Source organism: Dendrobates tinctorius, unplaced genomic scaffold (genome assembly GCF_039654945.1).
Source record: "Dendrobates tinctorius isolate UK_male_01 unplaced genomic scaffold, ASM3965494v1 ptg000031l, whole genome shotgun sequence".
Lineage (NCBI taxonomy): Eukaryota > Metazoa > Chordata > Amphibia > Anura > Dendrobatidae > Dendrobates > Dendrobates tinctorius.
In genome coordinates, this window is record NW_027361699.1 from 21140981 (window position 1) to 21154762 (window position 13782).

The 13782-nt window shown below is 42.0% G+C and overlaps 1 protein-coding gene across 1 annotated transcript in view; it reads right to left on the bottom strand.

Moving 5' to 3' along the window:
- Nucleotides 1-13782, bottom strand: part of TJP2 (tight junction protein 2) — a 260996-nt gene that overhangs the window by 188408 nt on the left and 58806 nt on the right. The window contains exon 2 of the mRNA XM_073572240.1: nucleotides 7616-7736. The gene's annotated coding sequence lies outside the window, so the exon portion shown is untranslated. The remainder of the gene's footprint in view (nucleotides 1-7615; nucleotides 7737-13782) is intronic.

Consider the following 13782-nt stretch of genomic DNA (forward strand, 5'->3'; position numbering starts at 1 on the left):
TATGTCTGCAGTAACGTCCCGTCAACAGAGCAGACCAGAGGAGAAGAGTTGCTCTGTATTGCCAGTTAACGCCGGGTAGAACAACTAAGTGCAAAAACCTAAGACGCAAAATCTTTTTCCACTAAATAATTTGATTACCATAATTTGCCCTTTTTTCTCCCTGTAAACTCCTATTCCCTTCATCAAAATTCCAAGGTCAAAAGTGCATGTATAAGGAAAGATCTGAATGATGTTAAAAAAAATATATAATAGACCTTATCAAAGCACAAATGGACAATCTGGAACAAACAAGGACTAATCGGATATCAAATCATACCACAACGAAAGAAACGAAATCAACATCCAATATTCAATTAAATTAAATGTTTATTGAGAAAATTCAAGACAATAAATGCAGAGGTGGGAATAAATTACCAAAAGAAGGGGCAACGCAAGGGGTCTATTGCACAGATATTATGCACTTGAATGTACTATGACTATATAGGATGTAATAGTAGTTGTAAAAAGAATAAGCCACTACAGGTTGAAAATAAAGTAAAAAATTGATGTGCTGATATTACATATATATGTATAATCATAAAGTGCAAATAGTGAAAAAATAATTCATAAGAAGGCGCAGGTGTGTAAAGACTAATTCATATATAAAGTGCAGTGTGCAAAATTCATAGATAGTGGGCTTAGGCACATAGCCGCATGAATGTATAATTCTCATTCATAAAATGACTAATATAAATAGCAATGTGGACAAAATAGACGTGTCACAGTGGATATCCATTTAAATGAAAGTGCTCAATGGCAGGTTTTAAATAAAGATGTCGAATGGTCATATATGCGGCTTTAAATAGACTGTATTGGAAAGTACATATATATGTGTGCCAAAAAATTGCACCCAATCAATACCTTATGCAAGTGTGCGACATATCCCCAGGATGCGCCCGTCCCCAACGCGCGTTTCGGTGTCAGCCTGTCTGAGGACACTGCGAGAGTGAGAAAGTTCTCCTGCTCACGGTGCCGTCATGCAGGTACTGGGAGTTCACAGCCAACGAACGCACTTCACCTGACGTCAGCGCGAGCGCGGTGGGAACATTTTCCACCGCGCTCACGCTGACGTCACTTAGCCTGCGTTCACAGTGAGTGGTAGGCTACACTGCATAGACGCCACCCCCAAGTCCTGATGAGACATACCCCATTGAAGCTACCAGGTGATCCACTACCACCAATATTTTATAGATTGCTTATCCTTCATCAGAAGATATCGCCTTATACAAGGTACCAGCTCATTTCCAGATTATCTTTACTATAACTCAAACTTGCAAATTTGAGAAAGACCCGGGCTCGGGTCAAAACGTTAAGATATCCCTTGGAAAATATTTTCTTAATTTTTTGTCTTTTATTACTGTGGTGAACTTGTGTGCAAAGTAATAAACATACATATTTGGAAAGAACCCCTACGAGTGCGGCTGCATACTATATGTTTTAGTACTTGGGATTGATTCCAGTCTGGCCAGCACCGCTACCTAACTTTGAGCGCGCATCCTTACTGCTAATCATTTTCTGATGACACATTCCCTTTAACATGAAAATATGAAAATACTACTACATAAGGGGGACAGCAGTAGTGGTAACCTGTTTTCTTACTGAGAGGTGGCACAATTGGATCAGCCATTAGACTGAAGCATGACCTACTAACCCCGAGCTATCCCACTGTGTGAAAAATAAGAGGTTTTACAATTCTTTAGTTCCCAGCAGTTAGACGGTAATCAGTTCTGAAAGTCTATTGATTTTATCAGTGCATGCCAATGTGCAGATTAAGTAAGCCCACTGTACATGGCCTACATCAGCATTAATCTTCAGAGATCTCTAGATTATGCTTTGGATTCCACTTTAAATCCAGAGGTTTCCCGAAAGTAGAACTATGCTTTACAGTGGATGAAGCACTTTTAGATTTTTTTTAATGCTAGTCTTAGCTTTATAATGTTAATTGAACTACAATAAAAAAATCAGAAGGGATAGTCATTCATTTCAAATACAGTGATAGGATTACTATTGCATTTAGGGTATTTGCAGCTTAAGCCACATTACTCTTTTATAACCTCTTACGTTAAAATATGTAGGAACATTTCACAACCCTAGGGCCGGAGTGTTAAGAAAATAGACTAAAGCCTCATACACATTGGAAAGCCATATGGTGCCTCTGAGAGGCACTGTATTTAGCATTAACGGGAATCTGACATCAGAATTTTGCCTAGTTTCCCGTTATCAATGTAATGACCATAATAAAGATGTTTTTAATTTTGATTTTGTTGAGATTCATTCATATATAAAATGAGCTCAATTGTATAAAAATACATTGCCAATAGTCACTTAGTCATTACAGCGTTCTTTATGATCATCCTGTTGAAATCCCATACATGCCATCCCAAGCCAAAAGGTGTATACTTTTACACACCTCGGCCTTCAGACACTTACTGCGCACGTAAGAAGGGTTTTACTCAAATCCAGAAATGGAGCATACGCCGGATTTCAGCGACATCGCCTCTGAGTTCACAGGCCCTTGGAGAATATTTTGCCCAAATTTTGCATCATTTTGTGAAACACGCAACTTTTTGTGTTAAAAAGTAGCAAAAAACAAAAGCATTTGTTTTTACTTTCATTAGCCATGTGTGAAGATTTTTGCACAAAAAAGTGAATACCACAGGACAAAGAAAGAAAAATGATTAAGGCTGTGTGCCCACGTTGCGTTTTTTAAGCGTTTCTGCAGTGCTTTTAGACAAATGATTGCAGGAAGACCCTGCTTCTGATGTGCTCTGAACGATCAGTAATAGATCATTCCATTCACATAGATTAAGGCTGTGTGCCCACGTAGCGATTTTTAAGCGTTTTTGCCGCGATTTTTGGCGCGAAAATGTTTAAAAATCGTGTACAGAACGCACCCCATGCATTCCTATGGCATTCCGCACATGCTGTGCTAATGCTGCGCTTTTTTCCGCGGCGTAATCGCATCGCGGAAAAAATCGCAGCATGCTCATTCTTTTGTGCGGAATCGCAAAGAATTTCCGCGATTCCACACCCATAGGAATGCATGAGAATCGCTGACTTCCCGCATGTGGCTATGCCCACCATGCGCGAAGTTAAGCGTCTCATGTGCGGTTGGTACCCACGGTGTGGAGGAGAGGAGACTGTCCTCCAGGCCCTGGGTACCATACCCCTGTAAAAAAAAAAAAAAAGAATAAAAAATCGGGGTATATTTACCTTCCGACATCCCGTGCTGCATTCCCGGCCTCAGCGTTCCCAGTAATGCCTTGCGGCAAGGTCCTGTGATGACGTAGTCTCGCGTGACTCTAGCGGTCTTGTGAGATCGCTATAGCAACACGAGACCAACGACATCACAGGTTTCGCAAGGCATTGCTGGAAACGGGAGCGCCGCTGAGACTGCGCGGGACATCGGAAGGTGAATATACCCCGATTTTTTATCATTTTTAACATTCTATCTTTTACTATTGATGCCGCATAGGCAACCTCAATAGTAAAAATCCGGTCACACTTGTCAAACACTATGTTTGACGAGTGTGACCAACCTGTCAATCACTTTCCAAGCGATGCTTCAAATCGCTTGGAAAGTGCTTGAATATCGCATGCGAAAATCGCGGTAAAAATCGAGGTGAAATCGCGTGGAAATAAACGCGCAATTTCTGGGAAGGAGTCCGGTTTTCAGTGTGCGTTTTAAAACGCTACGTGGGCACATAGCCTATCATTGTTCTTAGCTGCACGCGGGTCCTGTTTATACACAGTGATGCACTGCTGAAAATAATGAACTTAAATGGGATTATGTCAGCAGGTTTTTGCTATGTAATTTGAGGGGAGCATGAGGTAGGGGCTGATACTCAGATTTCAAGGATGTGTCACTTATTAGGCTGTGTACTGTTGCTTCCATACAATGAATGTTTTATCACCTGGAGATTAGTGCCTTGACTACAGCACACACGAGTCCTAGTCCAACCATTCCACCTCCTCTGATAAGCAGCTTACTGTCAATAGACAGGGTACACAGAAAGCTGTGGTGTGGGCGGGGTAAGCTTTCTGAGCTCTGCTAAATGTTTCATCTAAAAACTCTGTGCCACAACTGATGCACCCAGTAAACTAAATGATACATCATTGGATTCAGTGTCATTTTTTCTATATCATGATGCTCTCAGATGAAAGTAGAAAAACACCTTGTGACAGTTTCCTTTTAATCCAAGTCATAAGACCATTTCACGAAACAAAATAGTGTTGTTCGTTGGGTGATTGGCAGCCTCGACTAGGATAAAGGGATGGTCCAGCACCTAAAATTTATTTTTCTCACTATACTTGCATCATAACCATGTTTGTAATGAGCTTTATTACACAACACCCTACACTTCTCCCTGATTACATAATCTCTAAATGTGTTTTTTTTACTGCACTTCCTGTGATGTTTCGTTTCAGATAAGTCTCATACATGACATCACAGGAGGCTAGGGCTGCACTCACTCCCCGCAACATCCATCGCCTCTTCTGGAACGTGACGTCATCAGAGGGCAGCTCTGCAGTTCCTCACTAGTTTTTGCATTGTTGCTCCCTTTGAAGACGTCCTTGATCTTGATTCAGCTGGATGTCACTATATGCTTCACATACGGTATATGATATATTTTGTATAGCTGTGGGAGATATACAGTCATGACCGAAACTGTTGGCACTCTTGAAATTGTTCCAGAAAATGAAGTATTTCCCCCCAGAAAATTATTTTAATTAGATGTTTTGTTATACACGATAAATTTTGTAAGTAGTGGAACAAAATAAAAAAACTGAAAAAAAAGGCAAATTGGACATAATTTCACACAAAACCCCCCAAGCGGTCTGGAAAAATTGTTGCCACCTTTCCAAAATTGTGGGTAAACAACTTTGTTTCAAGCATGTGATGCTTTTTAAAATTCACATGTGGCAAGTATCAGGTGTTGCTAATATAAAAATCACACCTGGAACCAGATAAAAAAGAGGAGAAGTTGACTAATCTTTGCATTGTGTGTGCCACACTAGGCATGGAGAAAAGAAAGAGAAGAGAACTGTCTGAGGACTTGAGAACCAAAATTTGCGTGAACTAGCTGTCGACATTTCAATGAAATGAAACGCTATGGAAGGAGACCCAGGAGGACCCCACTGCTGACACAGAGGCATAAAAAGGCTAGATAGCTGTTTGCCAAAATGTACGTAAGCCAGGATCCTTTTAGAAAAGCATCTTGTGGACAGAGGAGACTAAGGTAGAGCATTTTGGAAAAGCACATTATTCTATTGTTTACCAAAAACAGAAAGAGGCCTACAAAGAAAGGAACACTACAGTTAAATATGGTGGAGGTTCAAAGATGTTTTGGGGTTGCTTTGCTGTCTCTGGCACTGGGTGAGTTGATTGTCTGCAAAGCATAATGAAATCTGAAGATTACCAAAGGATTTTGGGTCGCAATGTAATGCCCAGTGTCAGAAAGCTGGGTTTGCAACCTAGGTCATGGGTCTTCCAACAGGACAAAGACCCCCAATTATACTTAAAATAGAAGCACCCAAAATGGATGTAAAACAAAGCTCTGGAGAGTTCTGAAGTGGCCAGCAATAAGTCTGGATCTAATTCCCATTGACACCTGAGAAGAGATATTAAAATTTACTGTAGGGAGAAGACACCCTTCAAATATGAGAGACTTGCAGCAGTTTGCAAAAGAAGAGTGGTCATAAATTCTAGTTGAGAGGTGTAAAAAGCTTGTCGATGACTATAGGAAGCTATTGATTGCAGTTATTTATTTCAAAGGGTGTGCAACAAATATTAAGTTGAGGTGCCAACAATTTAACATTTTTGTCTGGACCATTTTGTTTTGTGTTTTTTTTTGTGTGTGTGAAATTACAGCATGTCCAATTTGCCTTTTTTTTGTTGTTGTTCCATTACATACAAAGGAAATGAACATGTGTATAACCAAACGTGTAGCTGCAAAAATTTTCTGGGAGAAATACTTCATTTTCTGTAATAATTTCAAGGGTGCTGTAACGTGCTGCTGCAGTGTAGTGCAGCACAACCTCCACCAGGGGGTGATGGTGAGGGAAGAGAGGTTGCGCGCACACACACACACACACACACACACACACACACACACACACACACACACAACGTAGTAACACAGAGCAACAGCAAAGGTGTCACAGGTAATGAAAGTGTAGTCAGACTAGCCGAAGTCAGCAACTGTCAGGAGCAGAAGTACCAAGGGAGACAGCAAGTGCATAGCCAGGGACGAGGGAGAGGACAGGACCTACCAGGAACGTGGTATCAGAAACACAAGACCTAAGCCGTTGTCAGGGTACAAGCCAGAGGGTCAAAAGCCAGTCAGAAAGCGTGGTATCAGAAACGGAAAAACAGGAGCAGAGTCCAGAGATCAAGCCGAGTCATACACAAGTCCAGGAAATCAGGGGCAGGAGGAACACTAAAGGAATACAGGTCAGAGGCACTAGCTTGGAAGCTTGCAGTATAGCTGACAGGCTGCAGAGGACTGAAATAGCCCAGCCAGCTCCAGAACGAGGAAGAGGGGATTAACCCCTGCATGACCAGTCTAAAGAGAAGACAGCAGAAAACAAACTCTGGACTGGAGATCAAGACAGATGCCAACACTTTCTGTCATGATTGTACATATAGATGTCCAGGTGTTCCCCCCTTTGGCCTTACTGTTTTCTGCCTCATTTTTACATGTTTTTACATTTGTTGAATATGTTTCAATAAAGATTATTTTGTTGTCTACTTGGTCTTTGCCAATTTAATTTCTGGTATATCTGCGATAATTATCCTGCTGATTTGAAAAAAGTGCAATGCAGGTCAATTTCTGAGGGCAAAATTTCCAGAGTATATTGATGAACTTTATTCAAATGTCATCCAATTTGTTGCTACTGTATGCCACTGTGGATTTTCCTTATGAAAACCAATAAGAATTCTGATATGTACGAATGCATTCACATACTTCCTGTTTTATAAAGAACACTTTTCAATAGTAGTCATTATTATTACCAGTGAGAATAGAATAAGACATAACACCTTTATACAGATAATACAGGACTGTAGCAGTCACAGATGTCACAGCTCACCTCCTCCCCTTCCTGTTCTCTGACCTTTGCACAGGTCACAGAGCATGTGTAGAAATCTTTTCACAAACGTCAATGATTCATTTCCTATTTACAAGTTTCTATGGTCAATGTTGCGTCCGGAAAGAATATTATCATTACATTACTAGTAGTGATGAGCAAAGGTGCTCTGATGATGTGTTATCCGAGCATGCTCGGGTGCTAACCGGGTGTCTTTGGTGTGCTTGAAAAATATGTTCAAGTCCTCACGGCTGCATGTCTCGGGGCTGTTTGACAGCCGGTTTGCCTAACAAACAGGAAATCCCTGCATGTGTTGCTGCTCTTGAACAGCTGCGAGACATGCAGCCGCGTCTGGAACATATTATTCGAGCATGCTGCAGACACTCGGTTAGCAAACGAGCATGCTCAGATAACACCTTACCCCAGCACGTTCGCTCATCACTAATTACGACACTATGTTCAGCCCAATTTCCCAGCTGTGACGTACCTGGTGAAGTGATCTACAGCGTAATATCTTGTGCCTTGACCTAGCGGCCTTCTTTGGTGGAGGGTTCCAGTGTGGGTTTGAGTACCACTCACAAGCACTAGGTAGTACAGTGCTTCTTTGCCTGCAGAGAAAGAAACATGTCTATTTATAAAAGTACAACTCATTACTGGATGAAGTGGAGTCATTTTTCTCGTAAGATGCATGGTAACCTCTCTCTAATTAATTTATTGTCACATTAGATTAATTTTTGTGTATGAAATTGATGCCAAAATGCACATTGCTGGCTGATTTAGAGTGATAAGGAAATATTATTCTAAGGATTCAATTACATGAAGGTCAATCGAAAACACTGCATACATTAAATATATTTTATAATATTTTAAATAAATGTACTATATTAATTCCAAGGGTTCCAAGACTATAGTGCTAACCACTGAGATATAACTATGTAAAAATATTAAAAATGTGCCCACCATAAAAAAAAGTACTTTATGACATTGAAACCATTTAATTCTATCATTTGCAGTTCTGCTTTGCAAATATTCCGAGCTGTTGTTCAATCAAAATCACTAAATTTTAACATTTTAGGTTTTTCTACAGTAGCTATAATTTTTACTTCTATAGCGACAACATATTACGTAGCACTTTAAAGCTATAAAATATTTGTGTTCTGTTTTTTCCATTTTATGTAGTAGCCTCGTAAATGAGGAAACAATAATAGTGCCATTGTTTAAAAAGGTTATTCTCATATCTGCCTTTCGTGGCTGAAACCGCAAGTGCTATCATGTCCCTGTCACGAAAGGCGAGGGTTATGAAAGCAGCCGAGCACAACTGCACAAAGCTGTTTGCATAACTCCCATAGGAATAAATGAGAGTTAAGACCCCCATACACATAAGACTAACATCGGCTGAAGCAGCCAATCTCAATAGCTTCGGCCAACAGTAATTTGTGTTGACGCTCGACTCTCCCCCAAGAGATCATGTCGGCGAACAAAAGAATTCGGCATGTTCATTTCAAACTGCTGATCATCTTGTTCCCTAAGAGAGAACCACTGCCAGAGACGTCTGAGAGCGGCTCTCTCTTTGAAGACCTTTATGAAGCAAGTGCTGCTGTGTAACGGTCAGCTGAACCATTTGTGTATCTATTTAAAGTGTATTCAGGATCAAGCATCCTCATAACTATGGGAGCTGTGCTGTGGTCATTATGCCATAGTTGCAGAGACAACATACCTCTTTGTGCAACAGTTTTGCCTTAACTCCCATTAAATTCTATGAGAGTTAAAGAGGGCCTTCTGAATTTGAAAATTTGCCATCTTGAACTGGACACCAAATGTAATAGTTACTGCAGAGCAGAATAACATTTTAATTATTTTTTTTTGCCTCTCTGGTGCGGGAGATATTAACAAAGTATTTGGCACCTAATGAGTTAATTTCTGCTAAATTTAAGTGGGCGTTATTATAGAGCATTCATTGGGGACTCATACTTCTTCCCACTGTATGACGTTTCCCAATCATAACCATCCGATAAACATGTTCCTCAGGCTGTGGGATCTAATGACAGCCCTTATATCTTGGTCTAACATAGCCTATGATTAGAAATTGCTGGGAGTAGAGCACAGATGACTAAGGCCTGTTTCACACATCAGTTTTTCACCATCAGTCAAAATCCGCCAAAATTTGAAAATTGCGAATCCGCTTTTCTTGTGGCAGATCCGCCGTTTTTTTCCATTGAGATACATTAGTGGCGGATTTTGGTGGATGGTCGTCTGTTACGTCCGCTATTCAGCGGATCTGCCAGATTTTTGGCGGATTCTGTCTGAGGTGAACGGACTTTGCAGCGTTTTTTGGAGCTGTCAAAATGGCGGGAGATGGCGGATCCGCCGTCGTCCGCCATTTGATAAAATGGCCGCCTATGGGTGGCGGATCCGCCAGGATCCCCAATTTAGCGGAGTCCGCTTTTTCGCACTGAGCATGCTCAGAAAAAAAGATACTTTTCCAGACAGTCCAAAAACTATATAAAAGGTGGGCTAATTAATCATTGGGCCCAGACATCCGGCACCAGCCAGCCAGACAGAGAAGATAAGATTGGAGACACAGCCTGCTATAAACTGCCCAGCATCAAGACCCCTGCAACCACAACCCAGGAGCAAGAGGCCTGCCAGCACCTGCCCAGCACCAAGCCAGGATCGAGAGGCCTGCTAGTGCCAGCCAGCACCAACAGCCTGTCAGCAAAGCCTGCAATTGTGTGAGTATAAACCCTATTTGTGTGGGGCATGTCTGTGTGTGTTTGTGGCGTGCCTGCCTGTGTGTGTGGCCTGCCTGTGTGTGGCCTGCGTGTTTGTGTGTGTGGCCTGCGTGTTTGTGTGGCCTGCGTGTTTGTGTGTGTGGCCTGCCTGTGTGTGTGTGTGTGTGTGTGTGTGTGTGTGTGGTCTGCCTTCCTGCATGTATGTTTGTGGCCTCCCAGTGTTGGATGTCTGTGTGTGTGTATTTTTATTATGCTTTTTTTTCATACTTTAATTGTTTTTCAGTTGCATGTGTACTGCATTTTATTTTCATAGTACTGTAATTTTATTTGCATATTTGCAATTGTGCTGTGATTGTGTTATGTGTATTGTATGTGGTGTAACTGTGGTATTGTATGTGGTGTGACTGTAGTATGTGTTCTGTTTTTTATTTTTCATTTATTGTGGTATTTAAAATAAAGAGCAGAGTAGCTCCTACTTGTGAAAAAAAAACAAATTAAAAAAAAAATTAATAAAAACTGTATAAAAATTGTCCGTAGTATTATTTTAAAACCAGGTAAAATTAACTATGCGTATACGTGCAAAAAAGGTAACATTAAGTGTTGGTGTTTGGTATACAAGTGTGGTTATACTTAAGTGAGAGATTGTGTGTGAGTAAATGCCCTTACAAACACTTGGGTATACTCTCAGTGAGAGTTTCAGGGAATTACGCACATGCAATCACAGTGTGGTTACTCTCTCAGTGAGAGATTGTAAGGGAATTTACACACATGCAAACACTTGGGTATACTCTCAGTGAGAGTTTCAGGGAATTACACACATACAATCACAGTGTGGTTACACTCTCAGTGAGAGATTGTCAGGGAATTTACACACATGCAAACACTTAAAAATGTGGGTATACTCTCAGTGAGAGTTTCAGGGAATTACACACATCCAATCACAGTGTGGTTACACTCTCAGTGAGAGATTGTCAGGGAATTTACACACATGCAAACACTTAAAAATGTGGGTATACTCTCAGTGAGAGTTTCAGGGATTTAAACAGATGCAATCACAGTGTGGTTACACTCTCAGTGAGAGATTGTAAGGGAATTTACACATGCAAACACTTGGGTATACTCTCAGTGAGAGTTTCAAGGAATTACACACATCCAATCACAGTGTGGTTACACTCTCAGTGAGAGATTGTCAGGGAATTTACACACATGCAAACACTTAGAAATGTGGGTATACTCTCAGTGAGAGTTTCAGGGAATTACACACATCCAATCACAGTGTGGTTACACTCTCAGTGAGAGATTGTCAGGGAATTTACACACATGCAAACACTTAAAAATGTGGGTATACTCTCAGTGAGTGTTTCAGGGAATTACACACATTAAATACCAATGAAGATTTTTTTTAATGTTATTAAAAGTATATTTATACTTGCAGATCAGTTCAGGAAATACTGCACACCCACCAGGCTGCAGCAAACCAACCAAACCGCAGCAGAGCATCCAGACCACAGCAGAACCGCATAGGAAAAACTTCAGTTTTCCCAGTAAGTATAAAGGCCTAAAAGCTTTTGATATCCTTTGTATAGTAGCTTAACAAGTGTTTTTATACTTGCAGATCAGTTCAGGAAGGATTGCAGACCCGCCAGGCAGCAGCAAACCAACCAAACCGCAGCAGACCCGCCAGGCCGCAGCAAACCCACCAGCCAGACCGCAGCAAACCAGCAAGCTACGCCGGAGCAATAATGTCTTCTTCTGGGAGCTCCCCCTCACATCATCAGCGACCTGAGGTTATATAAATAATGTTTTTTTTAATGTTATTTTACACCAATTTTTTTTTTTTTTTAAACAATATATGCATGTATTATGTTTTCACAGGAAGCTGAATCTGAGGAGCTTCCAGGAGGAGACATGCAGGGTGGAGAAATGCAAGGAGGGGGCACACAGAGTGTAAGTTTAGCAGATACAAAAACTCACATATAAACATACATACATAATGCTACACCCAACACAAACATTCATCACAGCACTCACAGTAACTACGCATCCATACAACCAAAAATTTTTTTTTTTTTTTACAGTCTTCAGAATCCGGTGCCCGCACTAGAGTGACTCCCAGGACATCCCAGCGTCGTCGAGGTGATTCCTCTGGTGGTCGGCGAACGGTAAGTAACCCTTTATTTGGGTGATTGATTAATGAACCTCATGTGTTTGAATTTAATATTCATTTTTTTTTTCTTCACAGGTTTCACAGCGTGCTCCCCACAGACCTGTGGAAGAGTCGCTTATAATAGATGTCGACTCCCTCATCGAGGTTGTGCAACCATGGGAGCCGCTGTGGAACATGGCAAACCGCTTCTATGCTGACCAACCAACCACCCGACGGCTATGGAATGAGATGTGTTTGGAGGTTGTTGAGAACTGGGAGGAGCTCGATGCGAGGGCCAGGGATTTTATGTATAAGTATTCCACTTTCAGTAACTTATATTACAGCATATGAAGTGTTGAATACTAACCACTTTTTTTTTCCTTCACTGGTGACAGGGTTATCATACGGTGGCGGTCGCTCAGGGATCACTTCAAGAGGGACTTCAACAAGGCGATGCAGGCCCCGAGTGGATCGAGAGGACGCAGGAGCACCCCGTATAAACATTACAGAGCCCTGTCATTCCTCCAGTCGACGATGGTGAGCAGAAGGTAAATATTCCACACACCATTTCTGTAGTACAAATGTTTACATGTTTAACCTAATTTTTTTTTTCAGCAATGTTAAATGACATATCATTATATTAATTTTTTTCTCTTTTTTAGCACCATCTGCAGCACTCGGGAGCCTGCTTCTGAGTTGCCTCCCTCTGGAGGGATCCCTTCGGAGACCGCCACCTGGGACCACATCGAGGTATCCGACCCCTCTGTACCTTCCCTCTTGTCTCGTCCCTCTATCCCCTCCACCAGCACTGGAGCAGCAGGGCAGTCTTCATCACTTGAAGCTGCAGGTGACGATTTACAGTACCCTTTACCCCACCTCTCTGACACTGCCGCAACATCTCGACCAACTTTTGGTTCTGCAGGGAGGCGTCTGAGAGGTCTGGAAAGGATGACCTTGTCTGACTGTTTGAGTCTGAACTCATCCGTCCAGAATGCTTTCCACATTTATGGGCAACAGTTAGCTTCTGGGTTGAACATGATAAATCAAAGTATCATGGAACTCAGAAGCTACATGGAACGGATGAATGCAGAGTCAAACCAGACGCCGAGACATATTTTTTTTCATTCAGTTGTCCGGCAAATGGAAGGTTTAAATACTCACCAGCAGATGTGTGGCGCCCCTGAGGCGCAGTCGCCACAGAGGTACTGCACCTTCTCCTAAGGTGTAGTGCCCCACCAACTAGGTAAGTTGGGAACTCCTTTCCACACTCCAACACCTGCATCCCACACACAGGATAGTTCAGTAGGTCCACCTAGCAGCTTCAGGCTGGGGGTAGCAGAGCACCCTTCGTGGAACCCTGCTTCGTAACACGAGGTGTGCTGGGAGGTGGGTGGAGTTAGTATAAAAGAGGGGGAAAGTGAAGAAGTGTAGGTCAGTCTGGGGTGAGTCCCAGAGAAGGAGAGCAGGCTGACAGAAGGTCAGTCTGACGGGAGGTCAGGCGAGAAGGAGTTCAGTTCTGAAGTTAGTTTTGAGTTCAGTTTGAGTTCAGTTTAGAAAGAGTGCTGCAGCTGCCTCAGTGATCTGAGCCAGCTGGCACGGGAGAGAGAAGAGAAGGAGAAAGACGTAGACCTGCAACCTAAGCTTCCATAAGAGAGAGAAGGAACAGCGCGGAACGAAGGAGTAAGAGAACAGAGAGGAGTTGTGGGTTGGAAGAGGAACCCTGCCTATAGGTTCTCAGCGCAAGGCCGGGGCCCAGTCCCCGAGGTTGTATGGACA